Raw genomic sequence first — 10,663 nt, 5'->3', positions numbered from 1 at the left:
TCACTCTATGGCTTATTCAATTCTTGGTAGTTATTAGCTTTCCATATCAAAAATAAACTTATAACTATTAAAAAGATAATTGCTTTTGAAAATCCTGTGAGGAAAAATAACTTATTGCGAGTCAAACTCTCTGGCTCCTAGCCCACCTTTCTCCATTGACACAATTGTTTTTATAACATAATTTTCAATAATGCAAGGTTTCTGATGAACGCAGCTATCCTGTTAGAGCAGAACTATTTATACTGGGATATTCCCTGCAAGTCAAATCCCAGCTGTGGTATTCCAAGTGGAGCGCACCCACACGCGCTACTGATTCCCCACCAGTCTGTATTTATTCACCTGGGTGCTGCTGGTGTCTAGGGAATTCTTTCAAGCTGATGTCCTAATGTTGGTCCTAATGTTTCCAAGGTAGTCATAAAGCAAAAAAAAAACCAACTCAGCTCTATCTCATGAAGTGTCTCGACCCGAAACGTCATCCATTCCTTTTCTCCAGAGATGCTGCCTGGCCCGCTGAGTTACTCCAGCATTTGGTGTCTATCTTCGGTGTAAACCAACATCTGCAGTTCCTTCTTACACAAAAAAAAGTTGTTCACAATCTGAAATAATCACATAAAATGCTGAAAATATTCAGCAGACTTGACAGCGTTTGCAAAATGAGACATTGGCAGATTCTGTTGAAAGATCCAGGGTCTGCAGCAACTGTGTGTCTTCCTCCACAGCTGTTGCCAACCCTGTTGAATATTTCAGTATCCTGTTTCTATTCTGAAAATAGTACTTATTGAACCTGAATTGTTACGTGCAAAACTCTTCCAATATCTTCTATGATTTGGCACATGTGAGGTATCAATTCAGCAATACGGCACAAGGGATAATTTAAAGTTTTCACGGATGAATGAAGTTCAGTGAGATGTCTGAAATATTAACCAGACCTGCCCAACTCCGCTCCATATTGGACAGAGGAAGCGCCGCCTCGGCAACATCATTGGATCATTGCTTTTTCAAGTTCACCTCTGCCAGAGAACGAGTGGTCGGTCTCGTTGTCACTCACCTCCCGCTGCTGAATTTCCGCTGTCAAAACTTTCGAATATATCAGGAGGCGGGGGGTTGGGGGGGTCTGTTTTTTTAAAAGAAAATATATTTATTTTTCCGCCGTGCTGTAAATGGACGTGGGCACTGGGGCGCCTCTTGTCGGAGCTGCAGCCGCGGGCCGTGCCAGGTAAGTTGGCCAGTGCGAGTCCCACACTCGGTCGGGTTGAAATTGGCCCAGGTCCGGCTACCAGAAGTTGCGGGCTGGCTGCCGTCCGGCGCTAGCACCACCTACATACACTGCAGGCGCACGGCGAACTTCAGTTATTGCACTTGAACTGTTTCTGCAATACTTCTGTCCCGCCGTGCATGTGATGCAGATTAGCACCCAGTTTATGGGAGAAAATTGTGCGTACACACACACACATATATGTATATATATATATACACACACACATATATGTATATATATATACATACACATACACACACACACACATATATGTATATATATATATATATATACATACACATACACATACACACACACATATATATATATACATACATATACATACACACACACACGCACATGTGGACTGTATTTTTTTAATGCAGCCAGACAGGAGTGTGCCGCTTTATTCGTGTTGCTGGAACGGCTGCTGTCTGGAGAGCTTGCATTCTGGGGTCTCTGCCACTCCAATGGGCCTCGGGGAACGGGGGCTGGCGCTAGGAGGCTCGACCTTGCAACTTAAGTAAGAAGTGTAATGGTAGAACGATTCAATTTCAGCCCCGCTGCGTTCGCCATCCGCAGTTGAACGACTCCCCCTCCCCTCTCCCCAATAAAAGACAGTGACAACGTTTCAGGGTGGGATCCGCTGCCAAAACTGGTCTGGCAAACCCGAAATGTTTCTCTTTAAAAACAGAAACCTGCAGTGTTAACATTGGCCACCGCAGTGAAACCACTCGCCCAAATGAAATAACCGTGACTGGTTATTTCACGAGTTGCAGCGTTCTTAACTTTTAAAAGCCGCCCACAAATATTCGATAAGGACATTGGTCTTCGATTCACCGATTTCGGAAATTCAACGGAGGAACAGTGAATGTGCCGCCGTTTTGATTCATGGTCAGAGAACCCTAAAGAGTAAATCTCATGGTCTTGTGAGCTTACACGGGAATGTCACCGCGAGTTAGAAGCAATTGTAACCCAGTTAATGGATCATGACAGTCAATCGTGACAGTAAATAATTTAACTTTGGAGAACATATCCCGAGATAACAATAACATGTCTTTTGTTCGTGTTTCACAGTAATAGACATAGTCATAGAGCTGTACAGCACGGAATTAGGCCCTTCGGCCCATCTTGTGCTCGTCCCATTTACCTACATTTGACCAATCTCGCCCAAAAATATACCTGAAACATTTATCACAAAAAGCTGGAGTAACTCAGGGGCACAGGCAGCATCTCTGGAGAGAAGGAATGGGTGATGTTTTGGGTCGAAACGTCACCCATCGCTTCTCTCCAGAGATGCTGTCTGACCCGCATAGTTACTCCAGCTTTTTGTGTCTAATCTTCGGTTTAAACCAGCACCCGCAGTTCCTTCCTAAGCATTTATCACGGAGCCGAGCCAGATAAAGAAATGTTAGGACAAACGACGAAAGCTTAGACGAAGAAGTTCTTAGCATTCTCCCGTAGAAAGAAGGAACCGGGGTGTGATGAAGTTTAGAGAGGGGATATCAGAGCGTGAGGCTTAAAACCAACAACTGGTAAAATCGCTTCAGGTTAGAACATGAGTACATGAGGTTGTAGGGCTTGGGTATCCTACAACCCTACGGTCTGAACGTTGAATTCTCCAAGTTTAGGTATCTGTCAACCCTCTTCTCCCTTTCCCCTGTGCTCCATCTGGACTGCAACTATTTCTCCCCTTCCACCTATATTCCTTCCTCTCGCTTCACAATTATCTGTACCCTGTGGATGGCTGGATTGTAATCAGGTATTGGCTTTCCACTGACTGCTAAGCACACAATAAAAGGCTTTTAATTGTCCTCGGTATACGTAACAGTAAACTAAACTTTAAAAAAACGAAACTAAATAATTCACAACTCTTCAATCCTTTTGTTGCACACCTGTGTTTTCATCTCTGACCTTTGTCCAAACATCTGTCTATCATCCTCCCCCCCCCCCTCACATCCATCCACCTAATACTTTCCAGCCTTTGTCCTGCATCTCATCTCTTTTCGTTTTTGTCGTGCCCCCCCCCCCTCCCCACCATCACAATCAGTCTGAAGAGGGGTCCCGACCTGAAATATCACTGACCCATGTTCTCCAGAGACACTGCCTGAATTGCTGAGTTACTCCAGCAGTTTGTGTTCTGTTTGGAAACGAACAACTGCAGCTACTTGTTTCTACGATGTCTAACTGATTGCCTCTTTCTTCTATTTCAAGTCAAGAGTGTTTAATTGCCACGTCTACTGACAACGAAACAATGAAATGCCTGTGGCTCCATTGTGTCCTGCAATTATGTTCTCGTTCTCCTACGCCCAGATGGAGATCGGATAGATTTCTCATCGTCCTCACTTCTCACCCCACCAGCCACTGCATCCAACAGATTATTCTCCGACCTTCTGCCACCCTCATCGTTACACTGCTTTCCACTTTTCAGTCACAGCAGTCACACCCCCTTCCACTTTCCACGGAGACCACTCTCCCCACAATTCCTTGGTTCACTTATTCCTTTCCACCCAACCTATCTCCACCCCAGGCACTTTCTTCCCCCTGCAAATGCAGAAGATGTAATCAACTGACCCTACTCCTGCTCTCTCACTTCCATCCAGGGACCCCAGCAGCTTTTCCAGGTCAGACAGAGGTCAAAGTGCTCCTTTCCCAACCTTGCATGTTTCATTCGGTACAGCCAACATGGCCTTCTTTACATTGGTGATTCCAACCCTAGAGTAGGTGACTGTTTTGCCGAGCACTTGCACTTTGTCCGCCCGCCAATGTCTGCTGGAACTCGTGGTAACTAATCATTTTAAGTCCCCTTCCCATATCATGCCAACCTTTCTATCATCCATTGCCAGAGTGAGGCCACATAGAAACTGGAAGAATAGCACCTCATGTTTAGCTTGGGTAGCCAACAACCCAAGAGTATAAACAGTGAATTCTTGATTTTCAAGTAATATATCCCCCCCCCCCCCTCCTTTCTTCCTTCCTTCCCTCTATCCTCTATCCTCCACCAGTGTGCACACATATTTATTTTCCACCCTGGTTACCCTGTTCCTTTGTCCTGCTCCATGAGCTCATCTTACAAGCCCGACTCCCATTTTCCCTTTTTTCCCCTTCTCTTTCCCCTCCTGCCTGGTCCCCTTCCAACCTTATCCCTCTCGCCAGTTATATATTTCACTCCTCCTCCTTTTTCTGACAGCCTTTTGTCTCCTTTTCACCTCAAGCCTTTGTCACTTGCTCCACCCATGTGCCAGTCACGCCCACCCCATCCACTTGCCAGCTTTGCCCCACTTCTCTTTCCTAGCTTTCTTCCCCCATTCTGAACAAGGGCCCTGACCCAAAACATTGTATGTGCATTCCCTCCACAGATGCTGCCTGACCCGCTGAGTTCCGTCACCAGTTTGTCTCTTGCTCAAGGTTCCAGCATCTGCAGCCTCTTTCCTGCTTCGATTTCTTAAGTGTTTGTGTGTTCTCTGGTTCTGATATTCTAATGAAGGGCACATCTTCAGCAGTACTGTTGGTGCAGCAAGGAGTGAAGCCGGTATGGGGGATTCTCTGGAAATAATAAGTTCACTAAGAATGGAACAGAGGTTAACAGAAGTTAATTAAGGTAATAGTTGGTTACTGTGACATGTTGTTTGAAAATCCAACATTGGAAAGGGATTGATTGCCTATTTCTTGTAGCTATTAACCCAGCTGTGTTTGGCATTAAACTAAAGCTGAATTCAAAAATAAAGGGATATTGTGTAGGAAGAAACTGCAGCTGCCGGTTTGCACCAAAGATAGACACAAAATGCTGTAGTAACCAATGGGTCAGGCAGCATCTCTGGAGAAAAGTAGGTGACGTTTTGGGTCGAAACCCTTCTTCAGACTGAGAGTCAGGGGGAGGGAAACAAAGGAATATTACCTGTCTTAAAGTTCGTTGTATCCTTAGGTGCTTGCAGTAGCTTTTTCACTCTTTGATTAAAGAAAATATGTTGTAAATAATTAAGTATGCTCTGATACATTTACTCTTTGTGTTACATTTCAATTTGTTAATCTCAAGCATACTTGAAGAAAATTATATTGTATTATATTGAACAGTATGAACTCTGATGAATTTGTATGTTTTCAGTGTGCGGATGAATAAAATATTGTGGATCAAATGCTACCTCTTAGCAACAGTGTTGGTATTTAAGAAGTGTTTCAGCAAGGCACTGGACAAAATCGCTGCTGAGACTTCCTGGTTTAGTAATTTGCAAGTAACTGCAACACACATAATTTTAACTTGCACATTGTATCACGTTGGTGTGGTGCTTTGCTAATTTACCCATTTTAGATGTTATTTTTTTGAAGAGGCACTAACTGGAAACAACAAATGACTGATTTTATCAGCTGAATAGTCCAGTGTGTCTAATTATACATGAGCGGTTTTCTCTAGAAGGTGATATTTGTTGAGTAAAGAAATCTAATTTTTAATTAATACAATTACATTTCTTGGAGGAATGTGCAAAATTTTGTGCTTTAATGTATAACATTTTGAATTCTGCTTTGATTGGGTAGATGTTACGCATGTTTTAAACCTAGATGTTGACTTTTGCTTTTAGATGCAATAGATACCGTAACATCATTTGATTGGACATAGCTTCCATTAATAAAGCATTGTTGAGAGACAGGAGAATTGAACGATGGAGGTACTGACCTTTTTGAGACCACCTCTACCTTTTCAAACTGCTTGCTCGGTTTATGAGAGAGAGCAAAGACCAAAATCAGAACAAAGATAAAAAGGAATTTCTTCTCTTAGGATGTAATATTTCTTAATTCAGTACCCCAGAGAGCTGCCCAAGGCTGAATCATTGAACATGTTCAACATAGGGAAGGACTTTTAGCAAGAGATTTGGGAGCAGGCTTGAAATTGGAGTTGGGACCAAAGTCAGAATAGCCATGGAATTGAATTGAATTGAATTGAATAAATTTTATTAGCCAAGTATATATACATACAAGGAATTTGCCTTGGTGCTTTGCTCGCAAGTAACAACACGATATACAGTAAACAATTAAGAATAAAACATTATAATTTAAACATGTGAAGAATGAAATAAAATACCAGAGCAAAAGGAGGCTACAGACTTTTGGTTGTTGAGTAGAGCTACTGGTCATGGGAAAAAAAGCTGTTTTTATGTCTGGCTGTGGCGGCTTTGACATTCCGGAATCGCCTTCCAGAGGGAAGTGCTTCAAAGAGTGTCTTAATATCGGACCTTCTGCTCTTATTTCTTATGGTCCTTGGTACATTGACTTAACCGTACTGCTTCAACTTGCTTACCTTGTCTGAGTCAGTCCAAAAAATGGTCCCGACCCAAAATATCGCCGATCAATGTTCTCCAAAGATACTGCCTGACCCATTGAATTACTCCAGACTGCTTTGTAAACCAACGTCTATAGTTTCTTGCCCATACCACATTTTTGTTTCGCTGAAGTTGAGCAGGCAAAACGTTGGAATCTTACTTCAGCCAGTGCTGAAGTTCAAATCTCATATTCCACCCATTTGATAATGTTTGATTACTTTGTCCTGTACAATGCTGTCCACTTTTACTCTTTCCATCCTCTCCAGCAAACTTGCAATGCTTTCACACTTACCAGGATTGTGCTTGCTCCTTGGTCTTGGCTCTCTTCCTTTCTTGTCCCTGACAGTCTCTTTTTATTTCCGTAATTTCCAGTTTCTTTGAAACACAGTTTTGCATCTTCTGACTCTCATCAAGAAACCCACTGCCCCCATTTCAGGTGGCCTTCAATGGTTCCTTGGTGCTTAAGACCTTGTCACTGAGTCATACAGCACAGAAACAGGTCCTTTGGCCCACTGCATCATGCTGACCAATTTGCCATCTACACTAAAGATAGACGATACAAAATGCTGGAGTAACTCAGCGGGTCAGACAGCATTTCTGGAGAAAAGGAAAGGTGACATTTCTGGTCAGAACCCATCATCAGTGGGCCGTCTACACTCATCCTATTTACCTTCTATGCGTTGCCTGAGTAAGTATCTGTCCATGTGCTTCTTAATCATTGTGATTTTGATCCCCTCTGGCACTGCATTCCAGGTATCAACTACTGTAGCGCTGGTGGGGTAGAGGAAGGGATATAAATTTCCTATCTTACACCCTAGTGAGTGTGGCAGCATTTGTAGATTGCAGGAGTGGAATAGATGGGCGTAAATGTGGGAAGCCTTGCACAGGTAGAAATAGGCAAACAGTACGGGATGAAATTCTAATATAGAGAATATTCTACACCTTGGCAAGTAAATATGTGAACAGTTATTGTTGACTTTATTTGCATTTGCTCTTTGTAACAGATGTTGAACAAATTTCAGGAGGAACCAAATATGTATTTGCTGATTGCAGTAAACTTATAACAATTGCAACTTTAAAATTTCAGAACAATGTGGCTTGATTTAATTCTCTGTTCCAGTTTGGACTATTCAGAGGAAAATTACTGAGTCACTTTGATTTTCATCACTTTGTTTTGCTTGTCATAAGAGTGATAAATCCCAGTCTTAATTTTTATAGGATAGAAAATTCTTGCTTTTATACACAGTGCACATGCAGACTTTTAAGAAGCTGTGTCTGATAAATCTGAAGAAGGGTCTCAACCCAAAATGAGAGTCTAAAGAAGGGTCTCGACCCGAAACGTCACCCATTCCTTCTCTCCAGAGATGCTGTCTGTCCCGCTGAGTTACCTCAGCATTTTGTGTCTACTGATGAATATCCCGGGCCTGATCAGATATATCTGAGGACACTGTGGAAAGCTAGAGAAGAAATTGCAGGCGGAGAATATGAATCATCATTAAACATGGGTGAGATGCTGGAAGACTGGAATGTGGCTAATGTTGTGCCTCTATTTAAGAGGGGCTGCAAGGAAAAGCATGAGAAGTTCAGACCAATGAGGCAAACATCTGTGGTAAGACACAGATTCTGAGGGGTAAGACATATAAACATTTAGATGGACAGGGACTGATTAGGGATTTGTACATGGGAGACCATCTCTTTTGAATTTGATTGAGTTTTTGGAAGAAGTAACCATAAAGTTTGACAAGAGCAATGCCATAGACATTCTCTATATGAACGTCAGCACATAATTTTACAGTTTCACAGTTTAATTTATTGTCATGTGTACCGAGGTACTGTGAAAACATTTTTTTGCATGTTAATTAGTCAGCAGAAAGACAATACATGATTACAATTGATCCATTTACAGTGTATAGATACATGATGAGGGAATAAAGATTGCTAGCAAGGTAAAGCTAGCAAAGTTCGATCAAGGATTGTCCAAGGGTCACCATTGAGGTGGATGGTAGTTTAGCACTGCTCACTGGTTGTGGTAGGATGGTTCAGTTGCCTGATCACAGCATTTGATAAGATTCCGCATGGTTAGCTGCTCTGGTGGGTATGGAATTCAGAGAGTTAACCCATGGGATAGGGAATTTTCTGCATTTAGGCTACTGAGCAGTCCTCCCATGAGCTCAGGTATAATCCCGATCTTCCAACCTATCTTATTGTGGAACTTGGACTTTTTCGCTGTAAATGTAACGCTAGAATGCCGTTATATTATATTCTTCACGGGTTATTTTGTCTTTGCGCTATATTTGTGTAGGGCTTGGTCGTACTCATGTATAGTATGATATGACTGGAGAGCACACAAAGCTTTTCACTGTACCCCAGTATACGTGACAACATACAACAATACCTATATCAGGAGTGCGATTGGTTTTATGGTTGAAAGGGAGCATGACAGCTTGGGATATGTGAAAATAACAACATCCTTGTATTTGAGGCAGTGCAGCGTAGGTTCACGACATTGAACCCTGGGATGGCGGGACTGTCATATGAGGAAAGATTGAAAAGACGGCTTATATTAACTGGAGTTTAGAAGGATGAGAGAGGACCTTATAGAGACATATAAAATGATAAATGGACTGGACAAGCTAGATGCAGGAAAAATGTTCCCAATGTTGGGGGAGTCCAGAGCCAGGGGCCACAGTCTTAGAATAAAGGGGAGGCCATTTAAAACTGAGGTGAGAAGGAACCTTTTTCACCCAGAGAGTTGTGAACTTGTGGAATTCTTTGCCACAGTGGGCAGTGGAGGCCAAATCACTGGATGAATTTAAGAGAGAGTTAGATAGAGCTCTGGGGGCTAGTGAAATCAAGGGATATGGGAGAAGTTGGGCACAGGTTACTGAGTGTGGATGATCGATCAGTCATGATCACAATGAATGGCAGTGCTGGCTCGAAGGGCCGAATAGCCTCCTCTGCTATTTTCTATGTTTACTAATAAGATTGTAATCTAGGACATTTAGCCCTTAATTCTGTTTTTCTCTTCACTGGCTAATTTTTAACGTTGGGTCAATCTATGAAGCTCCTTATCTCTTGGTGACCACAAAGTCATCAATCTCACTTTTGAAAATAATGACCGATCTCCAATTTTCCTCTGATGTAATGGATTTCAAAGATTAACTGTTCTTTGCGTTAAGAAATTTCTCTGCATCTTATTCCTGCTGCAAACTCTTAACTCTGAGGCTGTGCCATCTGCTTTATGTGAAAAAGCCTATCAACATCTGGCCTGCTAATTTCATATATTTCACAGATCGTATCTCATTATTTAAACCACCAGTTTTTCATTCACATGGGATGAACCCTTATCCTCAATATTAATCCAGCAAATGCTTGTGGCTCTGCCTCAAAAGATAAGTACACACAGTTTACTGCTATTTAGGTGGTGATTAGTTGCAAACAAATCTTATTTCCATACACTAATCCAATATGTGCTATACACTTATGACTCTATTTTTTCTTCTTAAAACTTCTTTCCCCCTGCAAGTCTGTTGCAAGCCATTATTCCAGTATTCCTAAACTCATTATTTTTTTTAATGTCAAATTGATAACCCATGCAATATAAATGGAATACAATTTTCAAATGCAAATGGCCAAATTTTGCATGATATAAATTTCACCCACTGGTATTTGGGTTTGTTTTGAGGTGTCAGGAGACACAATAGTACTGCTCAAGCCCACAGAAGTACTCCAAAATGTGTGACTCTCCATAATTCTCCTTCTTGATCAATCCCTCCTCTGTCACCCACAGGAGTTATCAAACTTCCTGTAGTCTTTGTAGAAAAAAAGGAAGACGATGCTGGTCTATACCAAAGACAGCCAGGTTGGACTGGAAATTATTCTAAGCATTATCCAATTTGTAAAAAATTGCAGTTGGAGTGTGGACAAAAGATAGAATAGCAAAAAAACATATTTACAAAAGATAGCATAGCAAAAAAACATATTTACTTTTGTTAATTGTGGTAATTTGCAAAGGTTATTAGTGAGAGTGGCCAGAGATTCCATGAGTTGGAGTGCTGGCAATCTGCCGAAATTCAGGAAAGCATCGGAC

At 41.9% G+C, this 10,663-nt stretch overlaps 1 protein-coding gene across 3 annotated transcripts in view; it reads left to right on the top strand.

Moving 5' to 3' along the window:
• The first annotated feature begins 1,092 nt into the window (after positions 1–1,092).
• The window catches only part of LOC144592432 (tumor necrosis factor alpha-induced protein 8), a 77,702-nt gene continuing 68,131 nt past the window's right edge, over positions 1,093–10,663 (top strand). For 2 of the 3 annotated variants that reach the window (XR_013547125.1, XM_078397018.1), the window contains exon 1: positions 1,093–1,216. The gene's annotated coding sequence lies outside the window, so the exon portion shown is untranslated. The remainder of the gene's footprint in view (positions 1,217–10,663) is intronic. The other variant, XM_078397020.1, reaches the window with a different exon arrangement.

Source organism: Rhinoraja longicauda, chromosome 3 (genome assembly GCF_053455715.1).
Source record: "Rhinoraja longicauda isolate Sanriku21f chromosome 3, sRhiLon1.1, whole genome shotgun sequence".
NCBI lineage: Eukaryota > Metazoa > Chordata > Chondrichthyes > Rajiformes > Arhynchobatidae > Rhinoraja > Rhinoraja longicauda.
This window is presented reverse-complemented; position numbering and strand designations above follow the sequence as displayed.